At 43.0% G+C, this 24,744-nt stretch overlaps 1 pseudogene; it reads left to right on the top strand.

Annotated features, from left to right (window-relative positions):
• LOC124986324 (ATP-dependent DNA helicase Q1-like) overlaps positions 1–19,595 on the top strand; it is a 53,997-nt pseudogene extending 34,402 nt beyond the window's left edge.
• The last annotated feature ends 5,149 nt before the right edge of the window (positions 19,596–24,744 follow it).

Raw genomic sequence — 24,744 nt, 5'->3', positions numbered from 1 at the left:
CTGCTTCCTCTGTCCTCTAGTTAAGAGGTGGTCTGGTGTTGTTATATCCAAGAAACAACTGCTGAAATTATTTAGCATTGAATGCTTTGGCTTCTTCCTTAAGAAATTCAAGAGGTTTGGTGTAAGGCCAAGAATCTGCACTTTCCACACACATCCCAGGTGACCAGGGAAATTAAGTTTGTAAGTGCCTTAATTTTCCTTATTGTTATCATTTTCCTTTTTTGTTTTATCTCACACCCCCTTGAGGTTAAGGTTTCTTTTTTAAGTCACACTCTTGTGTTCTCCGTCCTTCTAGAGTTGCTTGCTGTTGTGTGATCTGGGCTTATAAAGGCTCCATGCTAAAGCCAGAAAAATAGGGGTAAGATCTCAAAGCCAAAGGCTCTAGAGGGAAGATGCCTCAGTCGGGACGGATAGAAGAGGTTGCTAAGTAAAATATGAGTGGTATCACATTCTTTTGGAGAAATATGGGCATATAGTCTAAGACAAACACAGAAGAGTGATGAACCTGAGAGAACCATGCCAGTAAGGTGAAATCCCAGAGCAGAGGCTCCTGGAAAATGCTAGGGGTACCAATAAGAGCTTTTAAGAAGCCACACGGGGATCAAATGCAGGAAGAAGTAAGGGCCAGGAGCAGATGATGTAATGTTGGCAGACAGCAGGGTGAGTAGCACTGCTCATTTCCTGTTTTTTCTTCCCTACTCCTTGAGGGACAAGGATCTCCAAGCTGAAAATTTGCAGAGTAAACACGCTGAGAGAAAATGTCATCCAAAGATTGGAGAGGGGTTGGGAAAGAAGATCAAATTGCATGAAGGGAGTGCAACTTTTAAGACCGGATAAATTACATCACGGAGCACCCTAAATCACTGGCTATCTTTAAAGCATATGGAGAAAGAGGGACCAAATGACTGGAGACAAGCAAATCTGGTTTTCCCTAAAGTTTGTTTCCAGAAACCACATTAGCTAACTGCAGTGTTAATCTCCTGCAAAATCTTAGAAGAGATAACAAGTTAGATAATTTGACAGAACTTAGAAAAGAGAGTGGCAATCACCAGAAGCCAGCATAGGATCTGTGGAAACATGTTACGTCAAAGCCTCCAACTTTCCTTTTTCTGTAATGTCATCCTATAGATTGGGGAATCTCGTGGACACAGAGTTCAGCAATATCAGATTCTGTTTCAGAGGATTTGCCTGGTAAATCACTCTAAGAATGAGGTCTGCTCAAGAGCCCAACCATTTGGATGACCTTTGTGCTTATCCTGATGATTTCTCTTGCTTCCTAACCTTCTTTTCCAACCACTCAAACTCACATCATTTTTGTGTATTCCATAGTGCAAGTTGCCATGGTGACAAGATTCCACCTGACTTCAGATCCAGGGACTGAGAATCTCTATCTTGTCTCCTTGATTTGCACAAGGCATTCAGCTCCCTGACTTTATAACTTCAGTTTCCGGTTCTGACTTCTCAAACACACTGTTCTCTAGTGTGCATTCTGATGTCTCAGCTCTCCTGATCCTTATACCTTACTCCAACAAGCTCTGGCAAAGGTCCTCAGGTTATCCTGAGGAGTTAATGTGAAAATGATTTAAAATTTTTGTTAAAGTTTTATAAAATACAATCAGAAAAATGAGAAATTATACACCACTTATGTGTGCTATAATTATGCATTCTACTGTCATGTGTAACTAATTAGAATAAATAAAATTTTTTTAAAAATTGTGCAATTTTTGTTACAAGCTCACTCTGCATCATGAATGTGATATGGCTACCAGCAAGTCAATGTCACCACCAGTTGTGCTAATAAAAAAGTATAGAGTACTAAGAGAGATATTAGAGAAGTAATGGTCCCACTGGTTAGGTAAGTGAGAAGAAATTCCGAATGCAACATAAACCTGAAGTAAATTGTGCAAGGACAGTTTTGTCACAGAAGGAACCGATGCTTGCAAATACTTTCTATGTACAGAGTATTTATTATGCAGGTTGCTGGTATCAATTGCAATAAGGAATGGTAAAAAGTGAATAATGTATGGAATTAATTCTGAATGTAGTTGGCTCTTCATGACTGTGGGTTCCATATCCACAGACCTAACTGACTGCAGATCAGAAATATTCACCAAAAAATTGTGTCTGTACTGAATATGTACACTTTTTTCTTGCATTATCCTCTAAACAATGCAACAACTATTTACACAGTATTTATATTGTATTAGGTATAAGTGATCTAGAGATGAGTTTAAAAGGGGAGTTATGTAGGTTATACATAAGCACCATGCCGTTTTATAGAAGGGACTTGGGCATCTGTGGATTTGGGTATCTGATAGGGCTTGGGGGTGCAGAAACCAAGAGATAATTGTATAAGAGAGACACTGATAAAAGAAGACATAGCCAGACAAGGCTAGTATTGTGTCTGCATATCATATCACAGGGCTGTCATTCAAAGGAACTAGGATATATAACCTGTGGGGAGAAGAATCAGAAACATGGTAATGCATCAAATATTTTGATTGGCTCTTCTGCAGGAGAGTGAGTTTCAATCCTACAAAGGGAAACGTGGGACCCAAGGGCAGAAGCTGCTATAGATCTGGGCTCTCCACATAAACACCTCTGACCTGTGGTGTCCCAGATGCCTTGGGAGGCAGTGAGTATTTGGCAGGGCTCTGGAGCAGGAGCTGGAGACCTGGCCAGGGGATGGGGGTGGTGCTTCTTTCTTGCATTCCCCTCCCACTCTAGTTCTCCATGCTTTGAAAGGAAGAGGTTCTGGGGATACCACATGGATGGAGACAGTTTTGGTGTCTGCGTACCCCTCTGTGTTGACAGTAGGGTGTCTTATGTGATCAGGGCCTGAGGGGCAGGAAAGGAGTGTCTATAAAGGAGTTGGTCCCTCTCTGAGCTCAAGTGCTTATGGGAGGCAATTCTTAGGATGATCCATTCTTACTTTGGACCCTTGGTACAAGGCTGCCTGGTGCCGGGGGGATGAGTGGCTGGCTCACCTCAGCCTTCACTCAAAGGAACGCAAACAATTGACTGGCAATGTCCAGTGAGAGAGGGAAGAGGAGAGAGCATAGGCGAGAGGACAGTCAGGGTTAAGAGGACTGTGGAAGAGAGAAGAGGGAGAAGGGGAGGGAAAAGGGCCTGTCTCCATGCTCTGGTCCTGCTTCGGCCTATTTGCTGGCATCCAAACACCAGCACTTTCTCCCATCCAAGTATTAACCAGGCCTCACCCTGCTTAGCTTTCGAGATCAGATGAGAATTGGGTGCGTGCAGGGGGTATGGCTATGGACTGAGTCTCACCAGTTTCTAAGTTGATGAGAGTCCAAAGTGAAGGAATATCTCAAAAGAGGGAATGCAATGGGTTTATTATACCATCCAGATGCCTCTTGGATCCTCTCAGCTAGCGGTGTCACCAGGAGGGGGAAAGGGACTTCTTGTAGCCAATGCAGTGGGTTTGCATCTTAACAAGGGCAAAGTCAATAAGCACAACCAGGAGGAAAAAGAGTGGAAAGAGCTTTATTACTTGGCAGCAAGCAAGGAGAGCACTGGAGATGACTCTCAGAACAGTGTTCTCCCCTTAAGCAAAGAAAGCATTGGCTTTTATTGGGAAAACTGACATATATCTTATAGGAAAAGCTCATCATCACATGTTCAAAAGAAAAGACAGGGCACATTTGCCCCTGGATAGAGAATTTAGCATTATAATCAGCAAAGTTTTCTCCAGTTCACCTAAAAAGAATGAGTCAGAATGACATAGTGATTTTGGCTGGTTCTTGTAAGTTTCTCCAAAGAGCCTTAGCTGAAATGAAAGAAAAATATCTCTGAAGACATAATATTATAGTCTTTTAAAGGGGTAGCAGCTTTCTCCCCACATGTGTAGGAACCAGTCCCTAGAAGTGCCACCCACCTACTGACACTGAGTTCTGAAGGCATACAGTGTAATGGCTGTGGCTGTGGCACTAGGCCCATGTGGACCTGGACTCATAGTCCAACTTTGCCATTTTCAAGAGGATAAATTATTCAATCTCCCTCTAAGCCTCAGTTTCCTCATCTATAAAATGTGGTAGTGCTAATATCTACCTTATTGACTTGTGGTAAGATTTGAGAAACAATGTTAAACACTTTGCCTAGAATCTAGAGTATAGTAAGAAATGGGGTAGTTTTCCTAATTTCTCTTTCAGTTGATTCTTCATTGGTGTACAGGAATGCAATTAATTTATGACTGTTAATATAATATTCTGCTATTTTTCTGAATTCATTTATGAGTTCTAGAAGTTTTATGGTGGAGTTTTTTAGATCTTCTAAATATAGAATCATGTTGTTGGCAAATAGGAATAATTTCAGTTCTTCTTTTCCTGTTTGTATCCCTTTAATTTCTTTCTTCTGATTGCTCCGAATAAGGGTTTCAAGGACTATGTTGCATAGAAGGGGTGAAAGAGGGCATCCTTGTCTTGTTCCAGTTTTTAGAGGGAATGCTTAAATTTTTCTCCAGTAGAATGATATTGGTCTTAGGTTTAACATATGTAGCTTTTACAATGTTGAGTTATATTCCTACTATCCCTAGTTTTTCTGGTGTTTTGACAGGAATGAATACTGTGTTTTGTCAAATGCTTTCTCAGCATCTATTGAGACTCAATATGTATTAGTTATAGTTGATGTTTATGACTGGTTGTATTTTCCCCAAAATTGTTGCTATGGGGTCTCCCATCCAATATGCTCTTCTTACAATGTGACTTTCGCTCATGGGGAGGAAGGATCTGTGTTCTCTTCTTGTGGAAGTGAGTAGTTATATTGCTGGCTGCCAAGCAAGACAGGCAGTTTTGTGGCAAATTCCTACATTAAGGCACAAAGTATCCTTTCTCTTATTTCAGATAAAACTTTTTAGAGAATCATATGAAGAACCAGACAGGATCTACAAGATCATGGAGTCATTCTTCAATTTTTCTTTTAGTTTCCCGTAGAAAACTTGGCTCATTATAACATTGAACTGAGTATGTCCAGCAGGGTTCCTGTCTGCTTTTTGCAACCTTGAACTGAACATGTCCAGAAATATTTTTGTCTGCCATTTTAACTCTTTACCACAAGCTCTCTGACTCTGTACTGAGTGTGCTCAGGAATGCACCCACTCCTGAAATGAATATGTATAGGCCCCAGAATAAAATCCCCATGTTTGGGAAGTTCACTGCTTTGCAGATAACTCTAGTGCTCTTCTTACTCTCTGTGGATGATGAATCTTTTTTCAATCTTTCATCTTTTGGACATGCCCATTGCCTTCACACTCATCAAGAACTGAACCTTTTGCATTTGGTTACAATGTGTCTAATGGGGAAGTGATGCTTCATGACTTCTGGGACTAGGTCATTAAAAAAGGACACATCTTCTGGGCATGGAAGAACATGCCTATAGTCCCAGCTACTTGGGAGACTGAGACAGGAGAATCACTCGAGACCAAGAATTTGCAACCAGCATGGGCAACTTAGTGAGATCCTATCTCAAAATAAAAAAGGTTTGGAAATGCAGATCAATGGCAGAGCACTTGCCTAGTATATGTGAAGCCCTTGTTCAATCCTGAGTACCAGGGAAAAAAAGGATACAGCTTCTGCTTGCTTCTCTTGAGTTACTCACTCTTGACACCTAGCCTCCATGCTGGGAGGAAGCACAAGCCAACCCACACACAGGGTCTTTTAAGAAGCACTAACTTGCCAGCCATATGAATGCACTGTGGTAGAAGTGGAACCATGTTCTAGTGAAGTTGCTCCAGCTGATGCTGAGTAGACAGAAATGAATCAGCCACACTGAGTCTGTTTATATTATAATTCATAAGCAAAATAGAGACTCACGGTCACTTTAAACCACAAGGTTTTGGGACCCTTTGTTATGCAGCAATGTTAACTGAAACAATATTACTTTTATTTCTATCTAAAAAATAGGACTTTGCCTTCTGCCCATATCACTTTCTAATCCTTATGATTAACACCAAGAAGAAAACCAGGTATAGTAGAAAATGCTGCTTCTTGCCAAATCTCCTGTGATTCTTCAGTTGTCAGTGGAAGATGGTCAAATGCCTCTATCAATTGATGTTATGAGATGTGGAGATTCAGGAAACTGAGGATTTATTCAAGGGACACAAGTCAACCAATCTCCTTTGGGAACAAATTGATTCCAGGACCTAATAGGGCCTAGTAGGATTCTTGAAGCTTGTGAGCAAAGTTCTCTTAGAGCACCTACACCAGTGTTATTCTTTTCCTTTCCTTGTTCCTTGGTTTCTGCCTTGGGTGTGAGAGACATGTGCAGGGGAGGAAAGATAATTTTCTCTTCTACCCTTCTTGAGTTTTTAACTGGAACTACCTGTAACACAAGACAGACTAACAAGAGAAAAGCAAACAGTTTATTAACTGGTATACTTTCTGTATACATGGGAGATAACCCAGAGAATGAACAAATTTCTAGAGCAAATCTCAAAGAGTTATCTTAATCTTGAGGTTAAATACTTTGTTCTCTGAATCAGAAAGGGTGTAGGGACAGACCCACTCAAAAGGAGATGGCAAGGAAAGCAAGGTAAAATTTTGTTATGCAGATTTAAATGGATGCTGTTTGTTGGTTAAAAGTAGTCATTTAGTCCTCTTCTTCCTGGTCCAGAAAGGGAGACAGACTTACAAATGGAGATTTCCTTTGTAGATGTAATTTTTTTTTTCCAAAAGGATGACTTTTCAGAACTATAGTAGTTTCTCAAAATAATAACTTCAAATGATCCTTATGCCAGAGAGGCATATTTTGGGGTAGCATATTCTGATCTCCTACACTTGTATTTTGAGGCAACATGTCCTGAATCCAATTCCATGAGTGACTTCTTTTTTTCTGCGTGACTTTATTCAGTCCTCCATGCCTCATTTATGGTTTCAGAGGATGTGGGGTAAGAGTAAAGAACAGAGTCTAATGGTGAACTGAGGAAGATTTTTAACCTTCTTAGGAAAGCAAACCAATTTACTATACCAATGATCTTGCACACATGTGTGTCCCTATGTTGGTCTATGTATCAGATGGAAGGGTTTGCGGAGCGGGGCTATTGGAACTAGAAGTTAAAGGAATTCTCCACTCTTCTTTCTGAGCACAGTAGTTGTTCAGAATCTCTTTTATTTAGCTCCACTGGAAAGTCACCCAGTATGATCACTCACAGTCTGAGAACTACTAGATCTGGGACAAGGTATCTTCTCCAGGGGTGAGTAAATAGGGCAGAGACCAAGTAAGCACTCTGTGTCTGTTTACCAAGACAAACTAGCCCTATTTTCATTCCTGCCCCATGAACTATATGTGATGAGCAGGTGAAAAGTCTCCATCTCTCTTGGGGCAGATATCCAAACCTGGGATGCTGGACTAGAGGTAGGGCAGACAGTTACTTGCTGCTTTCTGGAAAGGGGACGATATGCTGGAAGCACAACTTTCTCCTGTATCAAGTAGGAGATTTTACAGTCCTGAAAGCCTTATGCATCCTCAACTTGTGTGATTTCATTTCCTAAAGGGGAGCTCTGGATTCTACTCTAGGGTGCACTTTAGAGAAACAAGTGGAAAGCGGACTCGATGCTTTCCATATATTCCCCAGTGACGGTGGCATTGGAGCCCACTTTTGGAAATGTTAGAGTGTAGCTGAAGAGTGCTTTTAGTCTTCCACAGAAGGCAGCTGTAGGATTCTCAGTTGTCTTTCCAGGTCTGACCAGAATGAAGACTCGTCTGGCACCTTTACTACAAAGTGGTATTTGAAAAAGTTGTCATCAAGATACAGTTTATGGTGGGAGTTGTTTCTTTGGCTCCCCTGCTTAGTCTTCCTTGGAGAGGGGAAGAGCATATTTCCTTATAATATTAAGTTATTACAGAATAATTTCTAGCATGGTGCTAGCTGCTGTCACATACATAAGTTCTAAAAACCAAGAATCTTGTCCCTGAGAGGCATCCAGCTAGGTTGCTTACTAAAAGCAGAGCAAGTCAATGCTTTAAAAGTTGGTTCTTTGGTCTGTGAGCTGCATGAGGCAGTGTGGAGAAGTGGTCTCTCTATCATGTTGCTGACAGAGGAGGAAGATAACATGGGAAGCCACCATCAGGGAGATGGGACCATGAATCACGCCAACACCAGTGGGCTTGTTGGCAGTGAGGGCAGATGACCCAGTGTTCTGAGTGTCTGATGGCTTTCCTGGGGGAGAGGACAATGTCTGACCCTCTTTGCTAGGTTATAATGATCTCATTTTTTTGGCTTTTTATGGTTGGCTGTGAAAATAACCTTTCACCTCCAATGAATCACACTTAAACTATTCAAGGAGTATGGAGAGTAACATGATTAATGTGCCTCCTCTTAGACTTCCCATTAAGTGCAAGAGTCAAATTTGTGATACTCCACTGGAGGTAACTCTGCTTTTTGATCCCTGGACAGAACTGGTGGCCATTCAGACACCTTTGAGAAAGGGGAAAGGGAGAAAAGACAAGGAGAACCCTCTTTACCCCACCAGCAAGCTGCTAGTCTCCACTGCAGGTCAGAGTAAGCTTGAGCTCTGCTAAACCCCCTTCTTGGCCAGGGTCCACCATTCCTGGCTACCACAGGGGCTCAACTCTCCCAGGGAGAGAGATTGGGCTTGAGCGTGAGTGGAGGCTTCTTATCTGGCCCCCTCCAGGGCTCTTGGAACAACGCCAAGCTGCTTGTACCATGTGACTGGGAATGGCCCTGACTCAGGAGGCAGCAGACCAGATGAGAAGAAGGAGCTGGTGCTGTCAGCCATTGTCGAGAAAGAACAGAGGAGCCTGGGAGGAAGCTCTCCAGCCCCAAGAGGCCTGGGTGGGTTGCCTAGCAACAGTGCCCTATGCCTCTCTTCAAACGCCACTCACCACTCTGGCTGCTTGGGGCCTCTTGTCGGCTCCTACCCTCCAGCTTCTTCCCTCACAGCTGCCTTCCTTATGCCTTTTCAGCAATCTCCACCTGATTCACCTGATTAGAAATGCTCCCAGGGGTGAGGGATATGATTTAGGAAAGCTCAGGGCACATTTTACTCTGGACCATGGAACATCTTAGGGAGTTCTGCTCTGGATTGTTGTTCCTGAGGAGGATAGTGATGGCTGGGAACTCAGACCAGGGTCAAATTCCAGAACCCACGTTTATTACATGTGTAATATTGGACAGCCTTCTTAACCTCCGAATGTTTTATTTTCTCCATATGTAAGACAGAGAAAATCAAGGTAACTTCCTCATCACGGCATCTGGCCTTGAGCTCAGGATTGACATCAGATCCCACACACAAGTGGGGGACCCCATATTCCCACCTGCTTCTCTCTGCCTGTTTCTTCTCACACTTTCCAGTTCCCAGGGTCTCCTTCTGAGGGGCACTTTGGCTAGAAAGATGGGATTTCTCTCCGAATTGTATCCATTGAAGCAGGAGAAAAGTGAAAGAGAAATAATAAGGAACCCCCCCCCCCCAACTTTGCACAATGGGGCACTTTCCCTCAGTTCCTATATCTAGAAAGATGAATTTTCCTCTCTGAATTTTTTTTTTCTCTCTGAATTTTTAAAGGCTTCACCACAGCCTTTAATAGGACTGCCATGCCTGGCCTCTTATTAAAGGGCCATAAAGGAAAAAAGGAAATAGCCCCCGAATTCTCCTACATTCTCCAGCTTCCTGGGCCCCCTTTCCCAATGCTCTGGCTAGGAAGATAGGCTTCTTTCAGAATTTTGCTCTTTTTCTGCCCAGCACATTTCCTTGCTTTGGCTTGTTCTTGATTGAATCCCAGCAGATAATGACAGACACAAGAACCAGGAAACTCACCACAAATACATTGGTTGTTCAAGTTTCAACTTCCTTTCTAATCCACCTATTATGATTTCCTCTCATTTTTCAGAGTCCTCACGTGGTTGCTTTGTATCTTGTTCAGAGTTTTTAGTTGTAATCTGTAAGAAAGACAAGCTGCAGCAAGCTCCTGCCATCTTGCCTAAAACTGGAGGCCTCAAGTTGGAGCATTAAAAAAGTCTTTTTATCTCGAGATGATTTTAGGTTTACAAAAGTGACACAAATACAGAGAATCCTTGTATCCACTGACCCAGTTTTCATTTATACCAACAACTTACATAACCGTGTTGCATTAATCAGTACTGAGAAATTAACGTTGAATTAACCGTCTTAACTAAACTGTAGAGTTTATTTGGATTCCCCTGGTTTTCTCCTTAATGTCTTTTTTCTGTTCCAAGGTACTGCATTATGTTTAGGCATCATGTCTTCTTAGTCTCTCCTGAACTCTCAGGGTTCCTCAGTCTTTCTTTAACTTGCTTGACCTTGACACCTTCAAAGCATTGGATATTTCATAGAACCTCCTCAGTTTGGGCTTAGTGGGTGTGTTCTCACCCACATGGCAAGAGTGTAGATTTGAGGGGAGAATTCCACAGAGGGGAAGCAACCTTCCCCACCATGGTGTGGTGGACACGTGGTATCTACATGACTTGCTGCTGGTGTGACTGACCCTCGCCACTCTGTGAAGGTGATATTGGCCAAGTTCCTCCCCTAGGAAGTTACTGTACTTCTCCTTCCCCACTTTGTGAGAAGTGAGTCTCTAGGTTCAACTTAACACCCATGGGGAGGGAATTAGGCACCACCTCCTGGAAAACAGGGTATCAGAGAATGTGTGATCATTTGTGAGAATCACAGTAATTAATAACAATCGGGGAGAAATATTTTGAATTCATTTGCTCCTGCAACATTTCATGTACTTATTCGATCCTTTACTGATGTATTCTGCCTGCAGCAATTGTTACTGTGGTATTTTAATGCTGGTCTTCTATTTCACTCATTCCTTCTCTAGTTATTCACTAGAATTTTTCTGTAAGGAAGAGTTGTCCTTTATTTCCCATGCATGCATAGAATTCAATCACTTATGTCAGAATAAACCCGTGGATATTTATTTTTTTGGTTATAATCCAGTATTACCATTGTTTATTCTGTAGCTCAAGGTGTTCCAGCTTTGCCTGTTAAGAGTTTTTCTGGCTAGTTCCTATATCCTTTTGACAAGCTCTCATCATTTTTCTCCCACCCCAGAGTCAGCTATTTCTCCAAACAGCCTTGGGTTCTGGTTTTGGAGAAAGATATTTAGAAAGCAAGACAGGATCACTGAGCATGATTGTGACTTCTAGGATGTCACTGTTTCCTACATCCTCTCACTGAGCAGAGCTAAAAAATACATATTTGGAGGAAATACATGTTCTAACCCAAGTATGACCATAGAATTTGGTTCAGACCTCACCTATAATGAGATCTTGTTTAAGGTGCCACCATTTACTTCATTTGTGGTTGTTTGTATACCCAGCTTGTATTCTCTACCGTTCCATAAGCTCTTGGAGAGCAGAGTTCATGCCCTAGGCATTTTTATACCCCATCTGGTACCTAGGACATAATAGGAACTTAGGGAGTACTCCCTGTTTGCATAAATGGATTTTGGAAATCACAGGTCTCATGATAATCTCTCTTCCTTTACCTTTTTTCTTCCTACATCCCTTTTTCCTTCCCTTTCATCCTCCCTGCCCCCACCCTGCTTCTACAGTAAGAGATACAGGTGTTGATTTGAGAGATGACATTTAAAGTTATTAAAATAAAAAAGTTGTGCCATTTGAAGGGCGATCCCACTCATGGAGAACAGTGTGGTCCTTGACAATGCTGGAAGCATGAAGGGTTCCTACATTGTTAGTGAAGCAGCTGCTGTTTGGAGAACTCTGATTGGCTGCTTGGCAGGGGACAAGCTGTGCTTCTGTTTGAGGTTCCCATATTTAGCTCTCTCACAGATGCCCTAGGCTAGGGCTTCATCTGCCCAACCCCCCACAGGCCTGGTCCTGCTGCCTCGGGTTCCAGATTAACCTGCCACTCTCACACTAAATAATTTTGTGTTTTCATCAGACTACTCATTCTGTGCTGCCTGAACCTGGGGACTGTGATCATAATTTCATAACTCAGGAAAGCTGTCAACCTGTCTCAGCCTGGTTTTAGTTTCTGGTTTTCTCTAGGATTTTCCAGGTGGGAATTGAGATTGTTTCCAGTTTCTGGTTGTGATGTCCCTTCTTCCTCTTCTAGACACCAGCACCTCACCTGCCCTCTCCTGGCCCTGGCTTGGTGTTAGGAGGCAGATCCTCAATAGGCAAATGTCCAGCCAGTGCCCTGAGATGACTGTGCATGTGGGGTTTGGCCTGCTGGGAAGAAGTGTGACTGGAGCTGCCCCAGGTGACAATGTTGAGAACGATGCCCAACTCAGACAGGAGTTTTCTCCTCCTGGTGGTCTTACCTTCTGCCTGTGAGGACACAGAGCAGCCTGCAGTTCCCAAGTCCCTGATTTGGGTGTCAGAGCCTGCAAGTGCAGAATCAGTTACTGTTTGATCTGCTTGAAGTTGGCTTAGCAGCCGACAGGGAGCCAGCCAGGCAGAGTGACTCCTCGTGGGTATCACAGAATCCTTTGGGTTTCTGTAAACCACAACTTGGAATTTACTCTGGCTGTTTGCTATAGGGCTGTCTGTGAGAAGCTAAAGCACTACCCCTCCCCAGCACACTTACAACAAAGATCTCGAGGTGGAATAGGATTGGGGGAAAGTGAATTTTCCAGAGAAGCACAGGAGGAATTCAGAGTAAGAATGGGCCTGGGGAGATAAGGGTCAGATGTGACAAGGGGGTGAAGGAGGTATGAGCATCTCCCAGGACCTTGGGATCAGCGCTGGCGATGAGAGTCACGCCCAGAGCATCAGCATGACATGGCATCTTTGTCGCTCGCGTTCACACTCTCTCTCTTCCTCCCTTTTCCCTCCCACTCAAGAGGACTGCAGTACCCTGAATGTCACCAATGGAAACGGAGGGATTCTTCTGAATGCCACATGCCCCTCTAAGGTGCACAGCTGAAGTGTCCCTGGGAGCTTGTGAAACAGCCCGCCCTCCTCACCATTCCCACCCCAGGGACCCCGGGAGTTGTTTCCCAGGCAATCTCTCAGGAGCTCTGCAAAACACTGCTTGTGTTTGCTTCTTGTACTCCCAGGGCCTCCTGTCCCTCAGGCGCACCCAGCAGTTCCATCTGAGTTGATGGGAAGTAGCAGGCATCAGGAGCCTTTGGGATAGGCTGTGTTGCCTCAGGGCAGGGGCAGGTCTTAGGTTCCAGCAATTAACTCACTTAAAATGGCTCCAGTCTGGGCTTCCTCTCCTCTGACAGAAGAGGCCATTCCATGGTATTACTTTCTTTCGCATAATGTTTTCCCTGGGCCTGGCTCTCAGGCTGTTATCCTGAGAATAGACATGCAGCACCAGACCTCTACCCAGACTTAGCAAACTCCTGGAGGCTGGCAGGTGACTTTTTTTTTTTTTTTAAGGAAAATGCATTTGACAAGGTTCCAAGATACAAGATACCCCAGGAACTGCTGGGAAATTGCCTGATTGCCCTGGTGTTAGCCAGGGTAACCATGGATTCAGGGAAAAGGGAAGACAGCAAGAAATGAGGGAACAACTCTCTTAGTGGAACTTCTAGAGGAGAAAAATGTATTCTATCAAATGTTACAATTTTAAAAACATTACTCCTGTCGGTGGTTGAATATTTCTTTTTCCTGAATATCAACCATTGAACTTACTAGTTTTAATTTTTCTTTTTAGAAGGCTAATTGTCACGGCCTGCTAAGGCCGTGGTGCCCTCAGTGGCTTTTGAGACCCATGGCACTGCTCGACCTACTCTGAAGGATCCCAGATCTCTAAGCCTCTGGAGTTCTGTATCTTTTTTTTTTTTTTTTTTTTTTCTTTTTCCTTTATCTTCTTTATAGTTAGATTGTATATAAACTCTTAGGGATACCAGTGTACCTGTTTCTTGGACTGCTCATTTTCTTAGTTTATAGCTCCTTATCTGTCATGAGATATTGAACTGAATTTAAGCCTGTATGATTGCATTTAAGTAAAAAATGATTAGATAAAAATCCTAAGGAACACACACACACACACACAACTGTTAGAATTAATAAAAATTTCAGCAATGTCACATGAACCTAATTGAAATTTGATATACACACAAGAAACAATCCAAAAATAAAGTTAAGAAGACAATTCCATTCACAATAGCATTAAAAAGAATAAAAAAATAAAATACTCAGGATTAAACTTAACAAAAAAGTGCTAGATGTATGTGAAAAATTATAAATCATTGCTATGGTAAATCTAAGAAGATCTAAGTAAGAGAGATATTCCATGTTCATGAATTAGGAGAGTCAGTATTAATGTGGCAATTCTTCCCAAATTGATCTATAATTCCTACAAAGATTTCAGCTTCCCTTTTCCCTTTACTTATAAAAAGTGACAGGCTGACCCTAATATGTATAGGAAAAGTAAATTAGCTCAGTTGCTATTCTATTACTCTATTAGCATAAAAACAGAAGAGACCCAAATTAGGTAAAATGATTTTGAAAACAGAATAATAAAATTGGAAACCTTTCACTTTCCAATTTCAAAACTTGGAAATATAAAGCTACAATGATCAAGACAGTGTTATGTTAGCATAAAAGTAGGCATATGGGGATGGGGATATAGCTCAGTTGGTAGAGTGCTTGCCTCGCAAGCACAAGGCCCTGGGTTCAAATCCCCAGCACCGCGGGGAAAAAAAAAAAGTAAAAATAGGCATATAGATCAACACAACAGAAGTGAGGATCCAGAAATAAACTCTTATACGTAGAGCCAATTGATTTTGACAGTAATGCCAAGGGAATTAAATGGGGGAAAGGTCAGTATTTTTCAACAAATAGTACTGGGACAGTTGTATTTCCAAATGCAAAAAGGTGAAGTTAGATTCTTACCTCATATAACACACAAAAATTAACTCAAAATGGATTGGGGATTTAAATGTAGGTACCAGAACTATAAAAGTATTAGAAGAAACTATAGAAGAAAATCCTCAAGACCTTGAATTAGGCATAGATTTCTTGGTTATGACATGAAAAGGATGATCCATCAAAGATAATAATTGACAAATTGAACTTCATCAAAATGGAAAACTTTGTTCTTCGAAAGATACCCATTAAGAAAAGGAAAAGACAATTCATATACTCGGAGAATATTTGCAAATTGCATCTGATAAAAAATTATATCAAAAATACACAAAGAATTCTTTCAATTCACTAAGAAGGTAGACCAATTTAAAAATGGGGGAAGAGGTTTGGGCTAGGAAAGATAGTAGAGTGAAACAGACATTATTACCTCATGTACATACATAACAGCATGGCCCATGTGATCCTACAACATGTACAATCAGAAAAATGAGAAATTATACTCCATTTATGTATGATTTGTCAAAATGCTTAGTGCATTCTACTGTCATGTACAATTAATTAGAACAGATAAAAAATAAAAATGGGCAAAAGAGTCACATAAATGTTTCACTAAGATATATGAATGATTACTAGGAATAAGAAAATATGCTCAACATCTTTAGTCATTAGGGACATGCAAATTTCAACCACAGTGAAATAATACATTTAACACCCACTAGAATTTAACTAAATACAAATTCTGGAAAAGATGTGGAAAATGGGAACCCTCTATGAGCATGTGTAATAGTAGTATAGCTGCTTTGGAAAACCACCAGACAGTTTCTTAAACAGTGAAATTTAAGTATACCATACATCCCAGTGATTCTGTTCTTAGGTATTTACCCAAGAGAGATGAAAACATCTATTCACACAAAGACAAATGCACAAATGTTCACAGCAGCATTACTCCTAATAGCCCCAAAATAGAAACAAACCAAATGTCTATCAACTGAATTAATGGATAAATGAAATGTGGTATTCCATAGAATGGACTACTATTTATCCATTAAAGAAAGAAGATGAGGTACTGACACATGCTACAACATAGATGAACCTCACAATCATTATGCTATTTAAAGGAAACCAGGCACAAAATCTATGTATTATATGATTCCATTCATAGGAAATGCCCAGAAAAGTTAAATACGGAAACAGAAACTAGGAAAGTGGTAGGCTGGGACAGGGGCCAGAAAGATGAATGAATTGTAAATGGGCCTGAGAGTTCATGGATTATGGTGATGGCTATTCATCTCAGAGGGCTTCCTAAAAACCATTGAACCGTAACTCAAAATGGGCAAATTTGATAATATGCAAAATATAGCTCAATAAAGTTAACTGGGGAAGGATTATGGGGGTGGAAAGGATAAAGAGTGAAACAGACATTATTACCTCATGCACATATATGACTGCATGACCCATGTGATCCTACAACATGTACAATCAGAAAAATGAGCAATTATACTCCATTTATGACTTATCATACATAAATTATGTAGGATTTATCAAATTGCATAAATGCACTCTCTGGCATGTATAACTAGAACAATAACAACAAAAAAAGAGTAATTGAGTGCTAAGTGAGGGTTCCAGATATACTTTCTCAAGTAAAATACTTGAACTTCATTTGGGTGTTAAATTGTGAGGGTTTTCTGTTTTTGTCTGGGAGCGGAGGGTTCTGTTTTTTGTGTCTCGTTCACCTCCTTTCTGGCATATAGTAGACCTCAATGAACTCTTTGGGAGAAAGTCATCAATGAACTGTGGGGTGGCTAGCGTGCTTGCAGAGAAATGGTTAGTCTCCTCTTTAGTTCTCGGCTCTTGGGGTATTGGGGATGTTGGAGTTGCTGGTAAGTGTTCCCTGTGCCACCTCTGTTCCAGCCCTTCTGACCAACCTCCCCCTGCAAAGCCGGGGATTGTTCCACAAAGCCAGTTTTACAAAGTCAGTACCTTTTCATGCTGTTGTTCCATGTATGCTGTCAGGAGGGCAAAAATCTTGTCCCGTAACCCCTGGTGTTCCTCAAAGCCCCAGCAAGGCCATCTCATGTCTTCTGTAGCTCATCTCACTTGCTTTTACCCCTGAGGGGTCGTTGGGAAGCAGATCCTGAGAGTTGGGCTTCCAGCCAAGGCTCAAGAGGCTGAAAGGCGCAGCAGCCAGGTGTACGAAAGCGGATGGAGCCAGGCATCTGCAAACACGGGCCTCTGAGACAAACCGCAGGATGTGGTAGTCTGTGCAGGCCCGACGGTTATGCTTCTTGCCCTCTTCTGTTTATTTACTTTTCCTCCAATATCTGTTCCCTTCAATTGTAAAGTTGACAAAATAACAAAATGTGATCTTTTCAGATCTACAGAAATGCTATGCTACCCTTTTGTAAGCGGGGAAGGGAAAAGACAAAACAGATTGCATAGAAAGAGATCTAGTTTTGTGATGGATATGTTAATTTGATTCACTCTAATACCTTCTTAATATCTATGGGTATCCCATAATATTATGTTGTATACCTTAAATATAAGCAATAAAATTAATTTAAAAAATAAAATGAATGTATTTTAAAAAATCTTTGCCTTTTATTTAGTCATACCATGGAGACCATCTAGTCCAGCCCTGTGCATTTTACAGATAAGGAGATTGAGACTGAGCGGGGGCGGAGGGCTCACCAGATTAACACAGCTGGAGGGGCACAGGCGAGGTTCCAGCCTGTTTTAGTCTCTACAAAAGTCAGCCAGCTCAGACCACCAGAGCCAACACTATGTGGGAAGCACAGGCAGAGTGCCAAAGTGAAATGACTTTATTTCTATATCTGGGTAAAAATAATTCCCCAACTTGCAGACACCTAGAAGATTAGGGGCTCCAGGGTAAAAATAAAGCTTGCTTTCTGACAGAACAAATCTTGTCAGACGCTTCTAATTTCTCCTGCCTTGCAAGCTGGGCTTGGCTGTTTAGAGGAAGCAGCCTGCTCAGTGGGGGTGTCTGTTGGATGAGGCAGGACCCCTCTGCTGGTAGAGGTTCCTTTGGCATCTTTGACCTTTCCTATCCCCAGGGGGGAGTCCTGCCCTAGGAAATATGGTACAGGGAAATGGAAGTTAGAAGCGGCAGGGGCTGAGCCCAATGAAGGATTTCACTAGCCTTTATTTCCATTTATTTAATGCCAAGGATTTCCCTCCTAGCTTCCATCTCCTACCTAGAGGTATATCAATGAACCTTTCCAGTAGTCTCCAAACCCCTAAGCTGATGTCCCCCTTGGTGATAAAGACAGATTTCAGAGTAGTTTTCAACAGTGAACCCAACAGCCCAGCTCTGAGGGTAGAGAATGTTCTGACCCATTTCTTATTTAGCCAAGAGCAGAAATTAAGAGCCATGGTGACCTCCACTCTTAATTATCTTTACTTCATTTGGATGTGGATGAAAAAGCTTTTCCCTCGTCTTCTCTTTAACAGATAAGGGAGCATGTGCATTGTGTCAAAAGAGCAACTTACCGTGATTTCTAATCAAAGAGTTTTAGACAGCTGTGCTTCCGGCATGGTTGTGGATCCTTGGCCCATCTCCTGGATGAGCTTCAAAGGGGGTTGTCACCGTGTCTCTCCAACAAATTTTCATCATAGAGGAAACTGTTGGACCAGAGCATGTGGGTCCCTGAGATGCCCTCGGGGCTGGCCTATGCTAACTGCTCTATAGATGCTTGCTGTCTGGGGTTGAGCCAAAGCGAGACCCCTGTGAGGGAGGCCTGAGGAGCCAGGCAGTTGCTCCTGTGAAGCGTTATATGCCGGAAGCACAGGGTTCATTTTTTCACACTTTCTTCTCTTCACTCCCATGTCTCCTTCACCAAGTTTGAACCCTCACAAAATTTACATGTGGCCAATTTCATGGTCTCACCATTTAAAACCTCATTATTACCAAGTGTCCTCATGGCCTCCCCATCCAGGCTGACCTCTGCTGCTCAACTTACTTTTTCAAATGTTGCTTTTATTCCAACAGGTCACACGGCCTGGCCTGAGCCCTGGCTGGCATCTCACAAGTGTTCCTGAGTCCAGACTCTTATTGCTAGTGTGAGAAACACAAAGTCCAGTGGTCCATTTTCAGAATACAGTATTTAGTCCTAAATGTAAAATTGGGATATGGGAAAGGCAGCCAGAGGGGAAATAGAGCAGAATGGAAAGTTACAAGTAACTGACTCACACAATAGCTCCACAGCCTATGGACGTGACAGATCCAAAGTCCATGCCCCTGAACAGTCCCTTGACAAACAGGAGGTGGGGGAAGGGGTCAGCCTAACCAACAGAGATAGAAATCTGCTAAGAAATAGTAACTTAGGCAAAGAAGTAACAGCTGGGTATGTGTCAGAATGCATTCACGCCAAGAAGGATTTTCCCCTCAAAAGAACAAAGGGAAGTGGGAACGACTAAAGGTATATTTCTTTAAATAACCTAATAGGAGAAAGAAATACCTAGGCAACATTTGGGAAGACTGTGCACCCCACAGTACTCAGCCAGTGAGGAAGCGGGGAAGGGACCTTCCGTGCTAGGATAAAATACTGATTATAACCATTGTGGGGTTCCCTGGCCACTGGGCACCTATCTTGCCTGCAGAGACCTTTTGTCTCTCAGTCCACTCTTTGGGTGTCGACAGGTGAGCGTGTATCTCACGCCAGTTTTTGGGTCTGGCTTCAAACACCCCCTGCCCTCTACTTCGCCAAGCAGTCTAGTTCACACCAGGGATGGGGCCATGGCAGTGACAGTGGTGAAGGTGGTCCTAGCAGGGGCAATGACAGATTATTGAGCACCTACTATGTCCACCAATGTGGTGGAGATGTTAAGATAACTGTTTCTAGCTGGTCTGCCTGGGTTCAAATTCTGGTTCTGTTACACACCAGCTGCTGACCTTGACCAAGTTTCTTAATGTCTCAACGACTCAATTTCCCCCTTTATACACTGGAGGGGATACCTCATCAAGTTCATCTATATAACTGTACCTGGAATATATGAAGCACTACAGATAAGGTATTACTGTAGAGTAATTTATATTTATTATCTATAATCTTTAAAACAGTACAGAAAGGTGAGGATTCTTATTTCTACTTTACAGGTAAGGAAAATGAAGCTCAAAGAGATTGTTCAAGGTCCCACAGCTAATGTTTGATGGGACTGAAGTTTTCATTCTGGTTTACTTGCTTCAAATGTATCATGGGCTAAAAACTAGGACCAACCAAAAATGAGCTTTAATTTCCATAGCACATGTGGCTATTTCCACAAAGTTTAGTGTTGAATGATCGCTCAGTCTTCCATGCCTGTGTGCCTGTTTCTAAGCCTCCGAGGGCAGGGCATTTCTTCCATGCTGTGCAGTAGTGCAGTGATTGGCGGCTAGGCATCAGGACGCAGATATGTACCTGGGAGCCAAGGACACACATGGTTAACTACAGGCAGATGGCTGTGCATGGCAGGACACCCCACAGGCTTCTCCCCTACAGTACCTACAGAGTCTCCCTGTGGTCAAGGATCCCGTCAGGGCCTCTGAGACTTCCTTCCTCGCAGGGTCATATGAAATCTCTATAGCAGGGACATCAGGGCGTCAGGCCTGCCTGTCAGAGTTGTCATACCCTCTTGACCTCTCCCAGCTACCTGAAGATTCAGGCCTACTTGGTATTTCTTATAGATGTTGATCAGTCAGGTGCAGTCTCAAGGAGAAGGAGCTCAGGAAAGGGTCAGAAATAAAAGTTGTATTATATCCTGGCTTCCAGAAAGACAGAGAAGGGGTCACATGGGAAGGAGCACCATAGGAGTGGTGGGGAGCAGAGGGAAAACAAGGACCCATGGACCAGTGCCTTTTATCAGGGGGTCAGGGTGGAGTACAGGAGCAAAGGTGCGAGGAGAGTTCATCGGTGCATTTGTGTCCCTAGGTCATGGTCAGGGGAGTGTAAGAAGGGAAACTGAGGCAGGGTCACACTTATTACCCTGTGCACCTGTTTGCTGTGCAGGATGCTCAAGCATGTTTGTGGGAGTATGATAGCAGCCGGAAAATATGCTTTGAAAATTTACAGTACCTGGTGCCATGTTGCCTACCCAACACGTACAGATAACTGGTAATGTCAATACTTGAGTGCTACAGCAAGACTGTGTGAAGGGAAAGTAAGTTTCCCAGGGTCGATTCTCTTAGTAGGCCCAGTCAGGAGGGTCACCTCAGGGTTGTAAGATGGCTGCTGTACTTCTGGACATCACATCTGAGGAAGAATTTTGATAGCTTTTGTTATCACTCTAGGTATTCTCTCTATTCTTCATTCTTTGCCCAGGAAATTGATATATAAGAAGCTTGTCTTCAGGGTTTAGTTGGGTGAGGCCCACGGTGCTCCTCAACAGGAGACAGGCAGGGAGGAGAATGAGGTGAGGATATGGATTTCCTTGTCCCCTCTCTCTAGGGTTGCCTGGGCCTGGGGGCCACAGAGGTTCCAAGCAGCCCTTCTACGTAGTGCTCACCTCTGGGGCCAGTACCTGTCCTTCCCTTGAGTCCTTTGGGCCTAGGGACAGGAGCAGCTCTGCTGTTACTAACCTAGGGTTCTGCACTATCTTTTTGGTTTCCAGGCCTCTACACACCCATCCGTAAATAGTTTCTTTATTCTCTTGTGTTAGCCTAATTTGAATGTTCTCTCTGTATGCCGATGGGATTCGAGTGGTATAGGCCTCACAAGCTTCTTCCCTTTTACAGAAGCTTCCATTTGTGTTCACGGGTCACATCTAATCTCATGGTCTGCTCTAGTTGCAGAGGAGGCTGAAAAAGCAGAAATGTCTATAAAGGAATATAGTAAGGGAGGAGGAGATTGGGAATCGCTTGAATTAGCCCACCACGGTATCTGCCAACAACAGTAGAGATGTGAAAGAATTCAACAAACAAACAAAAAAAACTTCCAGGCCCAAGATAGACCCTCACCAAGCCCCAGTGTCTTGTGGGCTCAGCACTGACCTCTCACAATTCAGAGGCTGAGTACTCTGGTCAGATTTTGGGGCTAGAATGAACCTTACTGTTCACCTTATCAGGGCCCATTTATATGATTGCAGATCATTTGAGACAAGCCTGCTGTGTGGCCATCCATATATGACCAAACTTCACACACAGGAAGCTCACTATCCAGAGCTCCAGCCATTAGAAAGTACTCCCTCTCCAAGGGCCCAAATCTTTCACCCCACATATCACTCTGCCCTTGGGAGGGTCCCAGAAAAAACCCTTTCTCTTCATGTCCACCCTCACAGGTAAAGACCTGAAATCCCCTGCCTGGGCCTCTTCTTTTCCAGGTTATATATTCTGAGTTCCTATGACTTCTTCTGATTCCTGCAATATAAAGTCCTTTACAAAGAGTCCTCGGAGTGACTGCTTTTTCTTTTCTCTCTCTCTCTTTCTCTTTCTTTCTTTCTTTTCTTTCTTTTTTCATTTTAAAGATAAGTTTAAATCATTTCCTCCCAAGTATGTCAGTTTCAAATCAGAATTGTTGAATTCTTGCTGACTCATTTGTCACATCTCTGCCATCACTGCACAATGCTTCTGGCCTCAAGGGGTCCCACGCAATGGGAAGCAACAAGGACACTTCCCTGCCTGGAGCGCTCTGCATCTGCCCTTACAGCTGCCTACCCATGTGCTCCAGGCAGGGACCCGCAGTCTAATTCACACAGTGCTCCTGGTCTCTCTTGCCAAGGCCACTGAATGGAGGGAGTAGATTCAAGGAGAATAAGCAGTACCCAATTAACAGTGTGTGCGCTAGAGTGGCGGTAATGAGAAGACCTCTACTGCAGCGTGTCCTCCAGTCTCTTTGTTCAAATACATTAGAAACACCTCACACCGGCAAATTAAAAATTAACCCTTCCCGACTGACTGCTGATAGGCTGCTCCTGATTTGTTCCAAAGCACACAGCTAATAAATGCAGGAGCTGGACTCCAGGGCAGGATTTCTGACTCTACACCTGGTGCTCTCTCCCTTGCACAAAGCTGTGCTATTGTGCTTTCAATATATGTTTTATTCAGGAAACGTTTTAGGTCAGTCACTCATTTACTAAACATCTATTATATAGCAGACACTATTCTAGCTGCTGGAAATAAACACAAAGGCCCCTACCCCCACCCCAGGAGCTTGCAGTCTTGCAGGAAAGGTGAAAGTGGAGAAATAATTATAAGCAATATAGTGTGAGTCGTGATAGGGGTCAGTGGTGGGTGTGTCCTGAACACGGAAGAGGGTCCTGGGGTTAGAGACAACCAACAAAACAAATCATCCATTTTCATAATTATCTAGCATTCATTTAATCCCAGCTTTGTGAGGCACTGGAAATAGGCCAACTGCAAAGAGGGTGAGATGGGAGAAGGCAGCTTGGGAACATGATGGGGAGCCTAATGTAAAGGCTTTAGGTCAGACAAACCTATCCTCAGATCTTCTCTGCGTTGCCTCCTCTTCGTGTGGCAGTGGACGCCATGTTTGCTTCTTGCTGAAGTGAGGCTACTACTACATAGATTTGGTGGGAGAATGAAATTAGAAAGTGCAGGTAATGACTTGAGCACAGGGTCCAGCACACAGTAACTCTGATTGTGGCAGGCTTAGTGTTACACTGTGAATGCCAGGTTCTCTGATTGTAGTTGCCTCACTGGTTGACTTCAGGAATGAGGACTTTGCCCCAGACCTCCGCCTGCCCTTCATTGCAGTGGTCACAGGCTCTGAATTCACAGCATCTGAGAGCATCCGCTCACAATTCCCCTGAGAAGAGACTGATGCTGGGAGAACAGCTGCTTCCAAAAACTGTGATGTGCTTCCTCTTTCACTGGGGGCCTGCTGTTAATTAGGAAGACTGCATGCGTGAACACTTGGCTTTCATTTGCTTTTCTTTTTCAGTCTCTTAAAAAAAAAAAAAAAGCTCTTTTGATCAGCGTGATGAGTGAATGTGCAAGGTCTCGAGTCTTGCAAAGATGTGTTAAGAATATGAAGGAGGTGCTGCCTCCTTTGACACCTGCCTCTACGCAGTCTGAGGTGGAAGTTTAGAGCATTTCATCTTCTGTTTCCAGCTCCCAGATGGCCTGGATGACTCTTGCTTGCACTTGGGATGACTCTCTTACCTTCTGCTTCCACCTGGGCCTAGGCCTAACAAGTTTGTGCAAAACTTGAAAGGACAAGTTCATCTTTTCATCTCCAAAGCATGGATGAGCAATTGGGAAGTAACAGCCAGGAAAGATGCACTTCCCCAGGGTCTGAGCAGCCTGGGCTCACACGGTAGGTCTGGTGTTACCTCCCAGTCCTGAGATTTATCCCTGCTAATGATCACCTGGGTTGGCTTCCCTTGGGATAGCATAGGTGGAATATGAGTGGGGCTACTAAAGAATATGAAGGGTATAAGGAAATGGGGCATCCAGGTTCCAAATTACACCAATCATCTGTTATGATTATAGGAATTGAAAGTGGGTTTGTATGGCTAGTTTTTCCTCATGCAAATATCAAGGCAAGATTTAGCATTTTCTTGCATCTCTTAAAAATAAAACTCATTTCATAAGAACTTATTTAGATGTGTAGACTTCATTGATGGTTATTTCCATAATAAAAATCTGTATTGCATAGCACGTGGAATTTACTGAGAGAAAGATATATGTGTGTGTGTTTACATGTGTGCATGTGTATGTACAGAAAGAGGAAAGAAGAAAAGAAGGGGAAAAGGGAAACTTCCATCTGGGTCTGATTCCTCCAAGTCTTCTCAGTGTTCAGGCTTGTAGGCTCCTTCACTTTCCAGTGCTTCTCCCAGAAGTTCCTGTCATTCTTCCTTCATTCCTGTTTACATCACTGAGAACTTTCCAGAAGACCTCTCTATTTCTTTCTGTCTCATCTGGGCATTTAGGTCAGGCCCTGTTCCTACAGTTCACATCTCTGTCAACACTAGCTCAGCAGTGTCATGCACTGCTCCAACACAGG

Source organism: Sciurus carolinensis, chromosome 6 (genome assembly GCF_902686445.1).
Source record: "Sciurus carolinensis chromosome 6, mSciCar1.2, whole genome shotgun sequence".
Lineage (NCBI taxonomy): Eukaryota > Metazoa > Chordata > Mammalia > Rodentia > Sciuridae > Sciurus > Sciurus carolinensis.
The sequence above is the reverse complement of the archived record's forward strand: the minus strand, read 5'-3'. Positions and strand labels throughout refer to the sequence as shown.